At 46.5% G+C, this 18406-nt stretch overlaps 1 pseudogene; it reads right to left on the bottom strand.

Moving 5' to 3' along the window:
- Positions 1-13452: 13452 nt before the first annotated feature.
- LOC121001442 lies at positions 13453-17410 on the bottom strand (annotated as a pseudogene).
- Between the last annotated feature and the right edge of the window lie 996 nt (positions 17411-18406).

An 18406-nucleotide genomic window follows, 5' to 3' on the forward strand; every position in this document is an offset into this window, starting at 1 on the left:
GTCATTGGTGGTGAAGTGGTGCTGTTCCGCAGAGCGACTCACCCGTGCGTGCTGCAGCTGAAACTCCACTATCGCCTGCTGCTGCTTGCACAGTCTGGCCAGCATGTGCAAGGTGGAGTTCCACCTTGTGGGCACGTCGCACATGAGGCCGTGAGCAGACACAGGGATCCCAACCTAGGATCCAGCCTCGGTTGAGGCCCAAGATCAACCTTCCCGGCCTGAGTTCCTTACCTCAGCTGTGGACAAGCAAGCAGCCCTCCAGAACTATAGATCTCCAGGAAAACAACCATCCCCTGCGAGCAGTCCTGTGAGTACTAATCCAAAGACCAGGAGAAGCCAAATACCTCCTTCAGGCCCATATCAAGCAGACTACAGACAGAGCTGAAGACAGATACCTGCCAGATCTACTAGGCATATGACAAGAAGCAGAATATATATAGATTCCTGCCACATATTGCCAATACCTGCTGGGACCCAAGACTATTGCTGTATCTTGTATGGATTCAAAGCTGCATTAAGTAAAGACGAGTTGGATTATATTTCCTGTCTGGATTACATTCATTCCTCAATTACTCCTACTGCCCACACTCAAATTTATTGCAAGTGAGCCAGGATCCAGGAGTGCAGCTGTACCAAGGTAGGGGACACCGTTGACACAATACCTACTACACAGAGACATTATCCCCCTCTGGCATTCATCACCTGGTACGTGAGTTGCAACATCTTAAAGGGCCCTGCTACAGTATCTGCGCAAGCTGCAATTGGCGTCACGAACTAAAAACTATTAATATTGCGCCAGTGTGCATCTGCCCCAATCCGGCTTACTGCAAATGCTTCCGTGGGACATTGTGGAGATGCTTGGTGACCCAGGTGTTGGTGTTGCTGGCAGATCCTCTGTTTGACGGGTGGCAGGTGGCACTGTCACTCCAGAGGTGGATGAAGAGGCCGCGACTGCAGCAGAAGAAGAAGCAGGAGGAGCCAGAGACCTTTCTTGCTTTTTGAGGTGTCTACTCCACTGCAGCTCGTGCTTAGCACTTAAATGCCTGGTCATGCAGGTTGTGCTCAGGTTGAGAACGTTTATGCCTTGCTTCAGGCTCTGATTGCACAGCGTGCAAACCACTCGTGTCTTGTCGTCAGCACATTGTCTGAAGAACTGCCACTCCAGGGAACTCCTTGGAGTTTGGCTTTGGTGTGCTCGGTCCCTTGCTGCGGTGGGCAGTAGCAGGTGTACTGTCTAGGGGACGGCCGCTCCGCTTTTGCACCCTGCTCCCTCTTCTGCTGTGCACACAATCACTACACACATAAACACAACACACACATACACAAGTAATACACAAACACAATCACTACAAATACATACATACACAAATTCTAAACAAACACACAATCATTACAAATAAACACACACCAAAACGTATGCTATAGCGGTAAGCTCCCTTAGTATGCCTGGAGGAAGGGCAGTACAGCAGCCATGGTTTTCCACAGGTTTCCTCCACAGGGTTTTTTCCTGTCCTGAGTGTGTAACATCCTAAAGTATGTCACTAAACTTCTGTTCCCCTGCTTCATAATGTCAAGTGTATGTATATTGTCATCTGGTATAAGTTTGCATCATTTCCCCCATAATGTGCATTTTCCAGGCCTGTTGCATTGTATTTATGCTGTAATATCCATGTACACCAGCAGGTGGCAGCAGTATGTAGCAGAACCAAGCCAGTTAGTATATCTAGACTGGAATATACCATTCCAGGCTAGCTCCCCCTATCTGAGGAGGAGTGGAATGTTCCCACATCCTACTTCAGAGGGAGGACAGAAAGTTCTAGGCAGTGTGTACCAGCCACCCCCTGTTGGGGTAGGCTGTGTGAATAGGAGCTCCCAGAAACAGGGACCCCAACCAGGGATCCAAGCCTCTGCTGAGGCCCAAGATCAACCTTCCCAGCCTGAGTCCCTTACCTCAGCTGGATGACCAAAGAAGCAGCCAACTTCAGAACTATCAGATCTCCAGGACGAAACCACCATTCCCTGCAAGCAGTCCTGTAAGTACATATCCAAATACAAGGAGAAGATAAGTACCTCCACAGCTAGTCAGGCCCATATCAAGCAGACCTCAGACAGAGCAGAAGACAGATTCCTGCCAGATTCTTAAAGGCGTATGTACTAGATGCAGAATATAGATATATAATTCCTGCCACATATTGCCAACACCTGCTGGGATCCTAGACTAAAGCTGTAACATTGTATGGATCAAGAGCTGCATATATAATAACATCAAGTAAAGACAAGTTGGACCCTCTTTTCTGTGTGGAATTCCATCATTCCTCAGTTACTCCTATTTACAGCACTCAAATTTGTTGCATGTGAGCCAGGATACAGGAGTCCAGCCGTACTACAGGTAGGAGACACCGTTGACACAATACAGAGACAATCTCCCCCTCTGGCATTCCTCACCTAGTACGTGTGCTCATACCATCTTAAAGGGCCCTGCTACAGTACCTGCGCAAGCTGCAACTGGCGTCACAAACTTATTTACATCTCAATCTGACCCACTGCATAGTAGCCCCAACTGACCCAGTGTCCTGCTCATTGCAAGTGTTGCTGTATGCTCTTCGTGAGCATACAGTTTCTAGCTCAGCTCAACAAGTGCAATAACGTCACCACATTGCGTCTGCTGCTATTGAGAGCACAAGCTGGTGAATAGTGGAGTAGGGAGCTGCTTCACCGTTGCACTTTACTGTACCTGCCTCCTCCTTTAGGTCACCATGGCTGACACCCAACAAAGTATATGGCCACACGGTCAAGTTTCCTGATAAATCTCATACCATCTTTTTATTTTCTCGCCACCTCAAAAAATAGAATAAAACATGATCAAAAAGTTACGTTCCCCAAAATAATACCAAGAAAAGCTAAAGCTCGCCCTACAAAAAAAAGCATTGTATTTTAATTTACTCCACAAGTTTTTTTTTTTTTACAATTTTGCAATCCATTAGATAGAACATTAAATGGTGCCACTAAAATGTACAACTGATGCCACAAGCCTTCATATGGATATCAGGGGTGCACCGCCAATGAGGTGAGGCGAGACAATTGCCTCTGGTAGCAAAAGGTAGGGGCAAGAGTGGGGCAGCTGAAGGGCCATGTCCAATGAGCGCTTCCATTGTGGAAACGCTCATCTCTACATATTCAACTGCATCGCTACACTCAGGACAGCAATACAGTGGATACCGTGACGGGACAGCGGAGGTCTCCATGGCCCACTGTTTCCTCTAATAGCCCTATTTCCTGTAGCCTATCAGAGGCCGGTGTCATCATTATCGCGCTGCCTGAGCCGGGCTGCATAGAGCTCAGGGCACAGACTAGAGGAAGTCTACGTCTTGCACTGCTTTGCTTATTCTTTATTTTTATTTGGCAGCATGCTGTTGGGGCACAATGGGGTGGGAATCAAAATTTGTAACTGTAGAAAGCACTATGGGAACAGTGTAGCTGTAAAAGGGAGCATATTTGTACTGGCACACATTATAAGGGGGCCACTATGAGGATATTCATTCTATTGGGGGCAGTAAAAGGGGGTGCTTTTTTGTACTGATACATGTTATAAGGGAGCTTTTTGTACTGGTGCATAAGGGGGTATTTTTTTGTACTTTATAAAAGAGGATTTTTGTACTGGCACACATTCTAAGGTGGCCACTATGGGGACATTTGTTCTACAGGGGGCACTTTTTTTTGTACTGGCACACGGGAGCATTTTTTTGTACTGGCACACATAAGGAGGTATTTTTGCACTGCCACACATTATAAGGGCTCATTTTGTCTTCTGCCACACATTGTAGAGGGAGTTGTTACTTTTGGGGGTAAAATGAGGGACATTATTACTATTGGGTGCACTGTTACAAAATAGCGCACTCTGGCAGAGTATGCCAATAATTATTGAAGGTGAACTATCTGTGTGGTAATAGTATTTTCAGGGGGATTATCTTCCTGCACGGCCGCTGCTGCATCTCCCCGTTGCGCAGATGAAAACATCCAGCATCGGGGGGAGGGGGGGCAGCCAATAGCAGGCCGCCATAGGAATAAGCCTCCCTAACGTTACCCACGATGCTAGGGAGGCTTGTTCCCGCCGCAGCCTGCTATTGCTCAAGCCCCTACCCATCCCCCCCCCCCCCCCTTCTTCGATGGATGTTTTAATCGGCGCAACCGGGGGTGATACAGCGGTGGCCGTGTCAGCATCAGAAGCGACGTGGGTGCCAGGGAGCAAGGTAAATATAATCTGTGTGAGGGGATCAGGCATATGGGTCTTGGATAACCCATTTAATTCCTTTCTGTAGTATGCCATAATAGTATGCTATGGGGAGCAGATAGTTCCTGCACCAGCCCATACTTTTAAAGGGGTTTCCCAGGAATTTATATTGATGACCTATTCTCTGGGCAGGTCATCAACGTCACATAGGTGGGGGTCCAACACCCAGGACCCCCGTCGATCAGCTGTTAGATGCCAGTGCTCTGTGAGTGCACAGGCCTCTTCCTAGGCCATGTGATATCATGTCCATCGGTCACGTGGCCTAGTCGCAGCTCAGCCCCATTAAAGTAAATGGGGCTGGGGGGCGTGGCCTGACTATGGCGGTGTGAGGACGCACAAGTGTGGAGCTCCCGCCGCAGGTCTGAGAAGCCGAGAGATACTTGCCTCCTAATGCACCTGAAACAGCTCTTATGGTGCGCACACGCAAAGGGTCACTAGCGGGTGATCCCTCAGCAAGATCCCCCGGAGAAAAGAGCGGGTTGCTAAAGTATTTTGCAGCGGAGCCGGCTGGTGACAAAACAGGCCGCAACCCGAACGTGGCGCCGGTGCACCGGAGCAACTCCTCGGAAGCAGAGGTACCACCGAGCTCTCAGGGGTCCCCATATCAGACCCAGAGTCGCATCGCGGCAAATCGCTCACCTGACTCGCTCCGGTCCAAGCAGGATCTTCTGAGTGGAGGCGCCACGAGGCAGTCGCCATCTTGGGATGCGGCATCATCTCCTCAGCACTGCCACGCTACAGCACAGACCCCTGATACAGTAGAAATGGCAGAAGGTGGGAACTCAGGTGAAAGCTGGGACATAAGGGAATATATTAAACTCCTTCCCACTAAGCTTGAAATGGAAAAATATGTGGAGCGACTGGAAAACTCATACAAGCAAGAGTTCTCCACGATTAAATCTAATGTGAAAGCTATTGAAGAGAAGTTGGAGGAAGTGGCGTCCCTGCATGATCACACAGCTGCGCAGGTAAATGAGCTTATGAATCAAGGGGAAGTTAGAGACCGTCACATTGGTCACCTCTACCGTCTACATGATGATATCGAAAACCGTAATAGACAGAATAACATCAGGATCAGAGGACTTCCTGAGGCCACCAAGACGGAGGACTTGATATCTACATTACAAGGACTCTTTAGCACCATCCTAGGGGAACCTGTCTCAGACCGGTTGGAAATGGACAGAGCGCACAGAGCTTTAGCCCCCATCAGCTCAGACCTCTCTAGGCCCAGAGATGTGATCTGCCGTCTCCACTATTATTCGGTAAAGGAGGCTATAATGAAAAAAGCGCGCAACTTTTCTACAATTGACTTCGACCGGGCCACTCTGACGATACTCCAGGACTTATCCAGGAACACCTTAGGCTACTTTCACACTAGCGTTCGGAGCGGGTCCGTCTGATGTTTCATCAGACGGATCCGCTCCTATAATGCAGACGTTTGCATCCGTTCAGAACGGATCCGTCTGCATTATAACTTAGAAAAATTTCTAAGTGTGAAAGTAGCCTTAGCAGATCCGTCCAGACTTTACATTGAAAGTCAATGGGGGCGGATCCGTTTGAAGATTGAGCCATATTGTGTCATCTTCAAACGGATCCGTCCCCATTGACTTACATTGTAAGTCTGGACGGATCCGCTCGCCTCCGCACGGCCAGGCGGACACCCGAATGCTGCAAGCAGCGTTCAGGTGTCCGCTCACTGAGCGGAGCGGAGGCTGAACGCTGGCAGACGGATGCATTCTCAGTGGACCCGCCTCCACTGAGAATGCATTAGGGCCGGACGGCTGCGTTCAGGGCCGCTTGTGAGCACCTTCAAACGGAGCTCACGAGCGGACACCTGAACGCAGGTGTGAAAGTAGCCTTAGCCCGAAGGAGGGCACTTAAACCCTTGCTAGACCTCTTGAGGTCAAAGGATATTCCATAGTCCTGGGGGTTCCCATTTCAACTGGTGGTCCGTAGGAATGGTCACCGTTTGGAACTGTGAGATCCTGACGACCTTGACATGTTCCTGTCTGCATTGAACCTGCCACCAATCTATCTACCTGACTGGCAGGTCATTCCAGTTCTACCATCTCGGTCCACGAGCGGGTATAGTAGAAGAGCAACCTCAGGGAGGATGAATCCTCAGCAGCCAGCGTGACCGTGAATCCGAGGCTGAGTTTATAAGTGATCATATCTCATGCTGTTCCAGGGACAACTTTGGAGACAAGTGTTTATTTGGGGGGATTGAACCTGCATTTATGCTTTCTTCTCTCCAACTGTGTTATTTCCATGTCTATGGCTAACTATCCTATATTTCTCCTTAGGTTTACAGGATTTATTCTATCTGCAGTTAAGTGTTAAGGCAATGCTTAGCTATGTAATGAAAGTTGTATGTGAATGTTTTCATGTTCACCTATTAGTCATGGCTCTTAGGGCTTCTCAGCCTTGTGGCGGCTTCCTTGCTCCGTCACTGGAAGTCCGTCTCCTATTGTAACCCTCGTTCTATCAGGTATAGGACGAGTCGGTCCCTCTACTTGGGACAGTTACTTGATATATTGCAACTTACCCCTTTCTTTCTCTTTTCTTTCCTTCCCTCCCCTTTACCTCTACCCCCCTGTCTTGATAGTCGGTGATTGCCAGACCTGCTCAAGACGCAGGGTACTCTTGGGGTGGTTTGTGCGAACCCTTGACTATTCCCCCACTACAACGTTCTTAAGCATAGTTCAGAGCATAATTTGAGTTTCTCAAAATGGCGGGTCCGCGTAAAGTGAAATTGGCCTCCCTAAACGTTAGAGGTATCAACACCCCAGAGAAGCGCTCAGGGGTTTTATACGGCATGCACAGGGAGAGGGTGCAAATTCTGCTGTTACAGGAAACACATTTCAAAAGAGAGCATGTACCAAAAATTCTGTCAAAACATTATACTTTCTGGGCTCATAATACTAATCCGGATTCTAAATCTAAGGGAGTTTCAATTGCTCTTCATAAATCACTGCCTTATACCTTTTTAGAGTCGCAATTGGATCATCTGGGTCGGTTCCTGTTCCTGAAGCTGCGGATCCATGAGAGAGTGTACACCATTGTGAATATATACCTGCCAAATACCAGACAAAGCAGAGCTCTATCAGGTATTCTTACTAAGTTAGACACCTTTGCTGGGGGATTGGTGCTCCTGGGTGGTGATTTCAACATGATCATGGAGCCAATATTGGACTCCTCCTCGGGTAGAACTTCGGTTCCCTGGTCCACAATCAATAGATCCAGGCATCTGCTACATGCCAGACAATTGGTAGATGTCTGGAGGATACTTCATCCTAAAGACAAAGATTTCACTTACTTTTCCCCGGCGCACCAGTCTTACAGCAGGTTAGATAGATTCCTGATCTCCCACCATGCTTTGTCCTTTTCCCCTTGCTCACACATAGGCACCCCACTTTGGTCAGATCATGCACCAATATTTTTGTCTCTAGAACTGCCAGGCCTGGTAGCCAAAGAATGGACATGGAGGTTGAATGAGACCCTTTTGAGGGATAGTGTCTGTAGAGCTGATCTGGAGTCTTCGACCAGACAATTTTTTGAGAATCACTCACTAGATGACACAGCCTTCCCCCTACAGTGGGAAGCATTGAAATGTGTGTTGCGAGGTGTTTTGGTAAGCCATGGTGCCAGACTCAAAAGAGAGAATGGAGCAAAAATTCAGCAACTTTTACTGCAGATAGCTGATCTTGAGCAGTCACATAAGCAATCACTGGACCCACACGTTCTTTCTGAACTCACGTCAGCTAGAGATCAACTTAAAAAGTTACTCTCAGACTCTGTTTTTAGGAACACTGAACGGTTTCGCAGCTACCTTTTTGCGCATTCCAATAAACCCGGGAAGGCGCTAGCGCGTTATATACACCCTCGACAACAAGCTAGCTTTATTCCGAATATATTGGATGCTAATGGTGCTCTAGTACATCATCCGAGACAAATTGCGGAAACCTTTAAAGTATACTACGAGGGTTTATATAACATCCGGGGACAATTTGCGGATATGCATGGAGAGGCGTTTGTTGACCGGATAAATGTATATATGGAAGATATGGCTCTTCCCACGATACCCATAGAAAAGGGAACAGAAATTGAAGAAGATTTTACAGAACACAAGATAGAAGAAGTTTTGAAATCACTAAAAGGGGGGGGAAGCCCGGGTCCTGATGGGTTTACTGCACCCTTTTTCAAGGATTTTAAGGAGCTGTTATTACCTTTTCTCTTAAAAGTATTCAATAGCATTTCTCCTTCTTGTCCCTTTCCTAAACAGTCCCTGGAGGCCCATATAGTCGTAATTCCGAAACCTAATAAAGACCCAAAAGTTTGCACTAATTATCGTCCTATATCCCTGATTAATTGTGACATTTAAATATATTCCAAACTCATAGCGAATCGTCTTAATAGAATACTCCCTAGTGTTATACACGGCGATCAAGTAGGGTTTGTACCTGGTAGAGAAGCCAGGGATAATACTATACGCACGATTAACCTCATCTCTAGAGCTAAAAGTAGGGGGGATCCCCTCTGTCTCTTCTCGGTCGAAGCAGAAAAAGCGTTTGACAGAGTTAATTGGGGATTTATGATTGCGGCGCTGAAACAAATTGGTTTAGGCCCCACGGTAATAGGGAAAATTGGTGCTTTATATACGAATCCCACTGCCAGAGTGAGAACAAATGGCATATTGGCCTCCTCTTTTAACATAAAAAATGGGACTCGGCAAGGGTGTCCGCTCTCTCCCTTGTTGTATGTGATAGTCATGGAACATTTAGCTAATGCCTTACGAGCTAACCCGAATATTAAAGGCATACAATTGGGGAACGCGCATCATAAATTAGCCCTGTATGCGGACGACCTCCTCATGTATATTTCAAATCCTCACGTTGCTGTCGAATCTATTCTACAGGAATTCCAGAGGTTCGGCTTTCTGAGTAACTTTAAAATGAATCCCACTAAAAGTGAGATGCTCAATATTTCACTCCCGTCAGATGTAGCTTCCCAAACTCAAAGCAATTTTCCCTTTCAATGGCAGAACGTTAGTTTAACATATTTAGGATTACAAATACCTAGGCAGCTCCATTTACTTTATCCTCTTAATTACCTACCCTTACAGAAGAAGGTACTGGAAGATTTACAGAAATTTTCTTTGAAGCACATCTCGTGGTTTGGAAGGCTTGAAGTCGTTAAGATGGACATTCTTCCGAGATTTCTGTATCTTTTTCAAACTGTCCCAATAAATGTACCAAGGGGGTATTTTGTGGTTCTTCAGAGGGCCATTACTCGATTCATCTGGAATTCAGGTAGAGTTAGGATTGGCTCTGTGGTTCTGGCTAAACATAGAGATAAGGGAGGGTTGGGCCTGCCAGATCTTAGGGTATATCATTCGTCAGCATTTCTGATGAGGATCATAAACTGGTCGGATAGAAACTCCCAGAAACTTTGGATTAAGATGGAAAGGGAGCTTTCCCCAGTAGATTTATCGGTGGCACCATGGGTTTCCAACCGCCCAGCCCAGGAGGGTTGGCCTTTTCTGGTGAGACACGCCTTGGCCTGTTGCGATTATTGGACCTCGAAATTTCAGATTTCGCATAAAAAAGGTCCTATGACCCCAATCATGAGCAACCCTGATTTTCTGATAGGGGAAAGGGCACTTAATCTTTTGATTTGGCACAAATCCCAATGTCCTAGGGTCCGGGACGCTATGGCACAAAAACATCTACAAAATTATGACTCCCTTGTACCTGAGGATAGACGGAATGGCTCCATGTGGCTTGCATATGTTCAGATAAGATCTTTCATACATAGCTTATTCGACCAAAGGTCATGTCCTGATCTGACAGCTTTTGATAACATCTATGTGAAGCCTGATGTTCATTACAAGCTCATATCACAGTTGTATGGGCTTCTAATGGACTGTAGTAGTCCTGATTTAGCCCCGTTCTTTAAAAAATGGGAGTCTGATCTACAGCTGTCCTTTTCATCGGAGGATGTTCTTAAGGTGTGTGCACTCTCTCATGGATTGTCTATAGCTGCTCACGCGAAGGAGAAGAACTTTAAGATCCTAGCCAGATGGTATTATTGCCCCTCGACTCTAAACAAGATGTTCCCGAATGTCTCTAACCTGTGCTGGAGATGTAATTCGGAAATGGGTTCGATATTGCACATATGGTGGGGGTGTCCAATAATAAAAAAAATTTGGGACCAGGTGTTCCTCATATGTAACAAATTCATGGGTAAAACGGTTCCCAACTCTCCTAAGATTGTTTTTCTATCGCTTATCCCAGGCTCGATAGCTAGTCTAAAGAAAAATCAGTTGCGGTTCTTTCTAGTAGCAGCACGTATGGTTATTCCGCGTCGGTGGAAAAAGGTGGATGCTCCCTCTCTCTGTGCATGGGCGCCCGAACTCAGATATTTGATAAGAATGGAAGAACTTACAGCACTTTCGCAGGGTATGGAGAATCTATTCTATAGCAGGTGGAATACTCTGGTGGATTTTGTCCATTCTTCTGAGTTTTCAAGGCTACTGGGTGAACTCAGTAATACAGAGGAACTCAGGGAATAATAGTTTTGCAGCACGCTTCTATAGTTCTCTCTTTTACAATTGCCTTTTCCTAACCTATATATCATATATAGATTACTTCCTATTTAAGGGTCTTTTTTGCTCTCTTTTTCTGGGCCCTAACGGTTTGGCTTATTTTTCATAAATGTTATATGTGAGATGACTTCTCTTGATTCTTTAGCGTCCTTTGGGGTGGGGTACTATAATGCTAAATTGATGTATAATATGTACAATGTCGCTTGTTTGAGAATATTCTCTACACTTTTCTAGTGCTATCTGTTTACTTTTCACATTTGTATACATTGATTGTCACTGAAAATGTGGATCCTGTGTGATCCTTTACTGATAATAAAGTGAAGTAAACAAAGTAAATGGGGCTGAGCTGCAATACCAAGCACTGCTGCTATGGGATGTAGGGCACTGTGTGCAATGCGTGATGTGAACGCATTGCGCCCACACGGAATCCGGAACCATTCATTTCAATGGGTTTGTGTACATGAGCGTTGGTTTTCACAAATCACTTCTGCGTTGCGTGAAAATCGCAGCATGTTCTATATTCTGCAATTTACACGCAACGCTGACCCCATAGAAGTGAATGGGGCTGCATGAGAATCACATCGCATCCACAAGCAAGCGATGCGTTTTTCACTGATGGTTGCTAAGAGATGTTGTTTGTAAACATTCAGTTTTATTACGTGCGTGCAAAACGCATTAACTCGCATTGCACAAGCGCGATAAAAACTAAACAAGTAAACGGGATCGCAGACAAAACTGAATGAACTTGCTTGCAAAATAACGCAGTTTTCACTGAACGCATTCCGCAACGTATCCGGACCTAATCCGCTCACGCTCGTCTGCAAGGGGCCTAAAGCTGCCGGCTGTGCTCACCAGAGCTCCAGTGAGTGCTGTAGCTCCCTGAAACATTTGATTGGCAGGGTGCCGGGACTTGGACCCCGCTGATGTAATCATGAGGACTTCTAGGTCATCATAATCAATTTCTGGATTACCCCTTTAAGGCACAAGTTTGGCCCGCACACAGCTGACACCCTATTGCATTGGTCAGGACTGGAGTTAACCATGATCTCAGATGCAGTGATCAATACTGATCTAAAGAGTTACTACAGCAGAGAGCGCCAAGAAAGGTCCCCTGGTCTGGAATGAACTGAAGCCATGCCCAAGGCAGACTTAATAAGTTTCCTGTCAATGTAAGGCTCTGTTCACATCCTGTTTTCATTAACAGTATCATATGTACCAGGAAAACTCCGGGCACACACATTGAATGTATTTATTATATCCCTCCCCCCGGCCAAGAGTGTGACGTTTTATGCATGCTAGACTTGTCTATTGTGCAATAATAATAATAAAATTAATAAAGTTATCCTGTATGGTATATGCTTTTTTTTTTCTTCTACAAAATGATAATGAAACTATCTGACCTGTTAAGAAAAATGATGTTTTAATATATGCAAATGAGCCTCTAGGAGCAACGGGGGCGTTACCATTACACCTAGACGCTCTGCTTTCTCTGCAGCTGCTGCGCCTTTTGATTGACAGGGCTTGCGCAGTGCAGATCTTAGAGGGAAAAGCCTCCTGAGATCAACCGCATATATATTTATATGTGTACAAGATTTAGAGCAGAACTTTTCAATAACTCCTGAGAGGACTCTTAGGAGAAACAGTAAGAGTCCTGATTACCCCACGCGCGCGCACAGTGATGGACAGCTCTCCCCGTTTCAGTATGTATACACAGTAAGCTGCCAATCATACTGTGTGGGCAGGGTCCTCAGGCGTCTCACCGTCTCTCCTAGGAGTCCTGGTCGGACTTACTCTCTGCACTCAGAGGACACCAGTCAGATTTGCTCAGTGTCATGTTGAGCATGCTATCTAATGTGGGGGCAGACAGTTATAAAGTCCTGTGGGTAGTGCTAAACAGTGACTGACAGCTAAGTATGCATATTCATAAAGGAGAGTCTGTCAATCACCATGTGCACCCATCCACTGGACTGCGCAGAACCGGGCTACATCGGTCCCACGCCGAACACACAATGCTGGCGTATTATAAGGATATGCCATCAGTGTTACGGTATGGTCACACCGAGCAAGGAGCAGGGAAGTGGATAACATTTTCACAGATCTTATCCACACACTGCAGAAAATGTCTGCACCGAGATCCGCACGTAACGCCAGATGCAAATTGTAAATGCCAATTTATGCTGCGGATTTCTCCCTTTGCAATGGAAACTTGCATAATTATGCATAGAAATCTATAGTAAAACCTGCAAGATTTGGTGAGGATTTTGCCCCTGCAGATTTCATCCAGATATGCTATGTTTTTTCTGTAGTGAACCTGCTACATGTGCCTATACTCTGAGGGTCTCAGAGAACCCCTTTAATCGTACTGCGCTCTGAGCAGCTTCTCTTACGTACCATGAGGTATGTACCATCCTTTCACACATATCCTGTGGATGGAAAATTGTGCTCAACTTTACTCAAAACTTCAAGTGTGAAAGGAAGCGTTAAACGTCATCTTAAAAAAAAAAAAATAATAATAATAATAATAATAATAATAATAATAATAATATTAAGAAAATGACACCTTTACAAACACAAGGTTTATTTTTCCTTAGAGGGAGGATTTAGGTCTTCTAAATTAAAAGTGAAGGGTTTATCATAGCCCATAAGGTGCTGATAATCATTGGAATTGGGAAATGACATTGGATTTATCAGCATGGATTTCTTCTTTGCATAAAATGTGGTGAACATCTTGCTTACTCCAGGTACTTCAACATCTTCTGGGGAAAACGCTGTCCTTTTCTCTCTAAGAAATGCATTGTAAGTGATTGCAGTATAAAGGTCTCTCTCCTTGTTGTGATATAGGCGAACCACATAGCCCTTGGTCAACAAATGCAAAGTAACAGGAGTAATGAAGGTGAAGAATCCAACTATGCTGAAGAAAGCAATCAATGGTCTTCAATGGAAGACTGTCTACTCCGATGCCAGAATTTGCAAAAATCATTGGCAGAATAATTAAGCTGACCACGCTGGTAGAGTAGGAGAAGAACTTCACCCCTGTATGAATAATAAAGAACAGATTAGTAACACACATATTCTAACTGTATATGTATATATCTGGCAGGTTTAACACTGAAGACAAAAGTCCCTTTAAAAGCAACCTAGAACTTCGATCCAGAGAAAGCCAAAGACTAGGTGTAGAAAACATGTCTGCTCGCTCTGCTTTTCTAGGGTCTCCTGAATTGTATCCCATCATGCAACACAAAGATTCTGGCAGTATAATTATCCTCAGGATACGTCATCAGTATCTGATCAGCTGGGGTCCGATACTCGGGACCCCCACCGATCAGCTCACCAAGCACATCGCCGTACATAGTATAGTGGCTGTGCTTGGTATCGTGCTCAGCCCCATTCACTTCAATGGGGCTGAGCTGCTCCTAGGCCACGTGACACATGAACGTGTCTTTACTGGCCAGGGGAAAGCTATGAGAAGGTCGTGGTGCTACTGTGAGCGCTGGTACGTTCTCAAAACATCTGATTGGCAGAGGTCGGGGTGTCGGACCCCCACTGATCAGATACTGATGAACTATCCTGAGGATAGGCCATCAGTATACATCTCATTGGGCAGTCATGCCTTTCCTGTATATCTAATACGAGACACTGCTGAAACACCATTACAGTGTGCAGGCAAAATGCCGATATACACAGCAGTACAGACACCATATCTGCCCCCCAACACCTATGGCCGCCTGCACTTAGGGCAGAGTAGAGCCTATTCTCCACACTCCCTGTGATGACATCAATGTCATCCCATATTCTATCTGCAATAAGAGGGGCATAAGATACTGCCAGGCACATTTAGGAGGGCTTATCTTTTAGGACAAAAGGGGATTAGGATTTTGAAATTCAACATGAAATTTCAATACCCTGTCTGGTCATTTACCGCATATAAAGGTCACATAGAAGCAGCTCTTCAATATTTTCCCAGTTGACTGGTGCTTGCACCCGCTACCTCCGTGTAAGGTTGGGGCTACAAGGTGACACCACATCATCCAGGATCCAACACCTGGACCCTTGGTGGCAGGTTGATGTCACAGTGTAGCCCCAGTCTTACACCGATGCTGCTCCACCTGCATGGAGGACATCAAGTAGGATGTGGCAGACATATCAGCCAAGAACGTACCAGGCACTGCCGTTCCCAGGTTTCCAATGTAAACCAGTCTGTCCTCCTCATGCTTTACTGGAGTGGAGGACGTGCTGAGGAAACGAACAAACTTCACATCAGGTACAGAAACCTATTGTAGAGAAAGAAATAAAACGTTTGTGTCAGAGAATGTCAAAGCCACAACATGCGTGACAGACAGGGAAGTGATGCTGGAAGTGGAAATTTAAAGGGGTTATCCCTAGTATAGGCCATCAATCATATATTAGCAGTAGTCAGACTCCCAGCACCCCCAGTGATCAGCGTTTGAACTGGTTCATCCTCAGATCGTGGTACTTTTCATTGTGGCCGTTCAGAGTACTGCAGTTCTCTGCCATTCAGGTGAACGGCACAATACACAGTAAACAGTACTAAACCAAAATAATACAAATAAATGTGTATAATAGACATTCTGCCGGCCCAGGTTTTACTGTAAGGGCTCTTTCACACGAGCGGATCCTGTGCGGGTAATCTGCTGCGTGAAAGACAGCAAAGCCCTCTCTCCGGACAGCAGAGACACGGAGCAGTAACATGACTGATAATGCTCCGTGCCTCTCTGTGATCTATTTACTATAAAATCACGATCAGATAAAGTTGTCACCGTGATTTTGTAGTAAAAAGATCACAGAGAGGCAAAGAGCATTATCAATCATGTTACTGCTCCGTGTCTCTGCCGTCCGGAGTGGGGCTTGGCTGTCTTTCACGCAGCGGATTACCCGCACGGGATCTGCTCGTATGAAAGAGCCCTAAAGCCAACCACACACATAGGACAGCAATAAGCCAAATGCTTCTCTGGCTGATGATCAACTTTCCTGACTGCCCCATACATGTTGTTGTCCTTCATGTACCCCCATCTTCTGCCCTCCCCTGATACTACATTAAAGAGGACCTGTCACCTCGCCTGACATGCCTGTTTTAATAGCTATATACATTCCCCATGTAATAATAATTCTGGAGCATCTTTTCTTATGTCTCTATGTTGTGCCATTCCTTTGTTATTCCTACTAGAAGTTATGAATAAATTGCTAGCAGTCTGCAGTAAGGGTACGGAGCGGTGGTCACAAGTTGGGGGGGGGGGGGTGTACCTGCACAGACTCACTCTATCCAATCAGTTGCCGTTTTCAGACTGAGCAGGTAACCCCCCTAACTGGTTACACCCCTCTGTACCCTTACTGAAGGCCAATAGCAGTTTATTCATAACTTCTTGTGTAAATAATAGAGGAATAGCACAACACAGAGCCATAAGAAGAGATGTAACAGAATTGTTATTACATGGGGGATGCATGAAGATACTAAAACAGGCATGTCCGGAGAGGTCCTCTTTAAGGTTCTATCTATCTCATATATACATTGCTGCATCCTTCAGAATTATCTAATTTCTGCATAAATTTGGCTTCCATCACATCAGATTTTTACAGAAGTCCTAAAAGTAGATAAAGATCATACAAATGAGTCAAAAGTATTAGACTTGGTAATTTATTTATTACGGAAAGTGTTCCAATATCTCACGTCTGTGAGTGGCAGAAGCATGTCGCCCTCTAGGGCGCAGGTACACAGTGCCCTCGGTCGCCGCACCGTAGCGGCACTAGGATAGAAATGAATGGGGTCGCGGTGCAGCCACAGCCTCAGAATCTCCAGAAATGCAGCAGTGTTGGATTTGTTCCCATTATGGGGTCCCGTCAAATGAGTTAGTTCCGCTGTGACCCCATTCATTTCTCTGCTATTACAACTACACTCCAATGCTGGGGCGCGGGCCCCGTGGATCTGAACCCTCACCACCAGGCCTCATTTACATGACTGCATCCATTTTGCAGTCCGCAAATCACTGATCCACAAAATACAGAGGTGGTCCTAGTGCTGTCCACCCTCCCACCCCATACACATCAGTCTGTTTGTTTCCCAACTAATGTGCCTCCAGCTGTTGCAAAACTACAACTCCCAGCATGCTCGGACAGCCTTGGGCTGTGCGGGCATGCTGGGAGTTGTAGTTTTGCAACAGCTGGAGGCACACTGGTTGGGAAACACTGAATTTGTTAGACGACAGTAGGCGCCCATATTAGGCAGGCCTTAGGGTAAGGTGATGATGAGGGGTCCTGATGCACACTCCATACTGCGGTCAGTACAGCACCAGAGGCTACCTGCCGCACACACCACGTGACGCGTAGAGATACAAGGTCAGCCTCACCTGACGCCCGGGCGGCGCTCTGCTCCGCAGGGACAGGGAGAAGACACACGTCCGTGCCCTCCCCAGACACAGCGTCCCGCGCAGCGCCCCCCATACTGGGCAGCCCACAGCATCCTCGTCCTCTGCGCCGCTGACCCGGATGTGGTGCGGCTGTCATTCAGCGCTGCCACCCGGATACATTAAAAGTGACCCGGAAGTGATAGAGTCCACCCCGTGACCCCGCTGCCTGGTTACGGCTGGAGCAACAATAAAGTCACATGACTGGCGGCTGCTGGGCGGGGTTTACCGCTGCCTGGGAAACATAGGGGGAGACGTGTCAACAGCCTAAATAGCGGAGAAGTCAATTAACCCTTTACAGACTGCTCCTCCACAAGCATCCTGCAGTGTCCCCAATAAATCAGACTGCCAGCCCGGGGTGTCACATAAGCCGCACCAGCCTCCCAACAGCCGCAGACTTCAGTGTTACATGGAATTTGCTGCGGTTTTCCCAGGAATTTGGGTGCAGAACACGCACGCACTGAAATCAGTGAGGAAAGTCAACCATGTGAACACGACCTCAGGGTATATTAAAGGGGTATTCTGGTTACATAACGTTAGCCGATATCCATAGGATAGGGAATAACTATTAGATCAGTGGGGGTCCTACCACGTGGGAGCCCCCAAAATGCGAAGCAGCTGGTCAGGCTTGTGCCCTGCCTCTCCATTTATTTCTATGGGAATTCTGCAGGGTAGGCTGAGCGGCTGCTTCATTCATTTCAGGGGGAATCCAAGGGGTATGGAGCCCACCGATCTAATAGTTATCCCTTATCTGGTGGATAGGGATCACTTTATATAACCGGAATACCCCTTTAACATCATACAAGGGATCCTCCACTTATGACCCCACTTTATTAGTCAGAGCTGCAAATGACTTCTGCTATGGCAGACAAGGCATAACTATGTACAGTCCTGCAGGGCCGGCTCCAGGTTCATTTGGGCCCTTGGGCGATAAAGCCTCAGTGGGCCCCCCTGTGCTAAGGCCCCTTGCAGACGAGCGTTCCTCCTGCAGCGAGTCCGCATCGCAGCACCCAGCCTGACCTCCCAGCACTGACGGGATTCACATAGCATTATATTGATTTATGATGCTATGTAACCCTTACAGTGCTGGAA

This window comes from Bufo bufo, chromosome 5 (genome assembly GCF_905171765.1).
Source record: "Bufo bufo chromosome 5, aBufBuf1.1, whole genome shotgun sequence".
Lineage (NCBI taxonomy): Eukaryota > Metazoa > Chordata > Amphibia > Anura > Bufonidae > Bufo > Bufo bufo.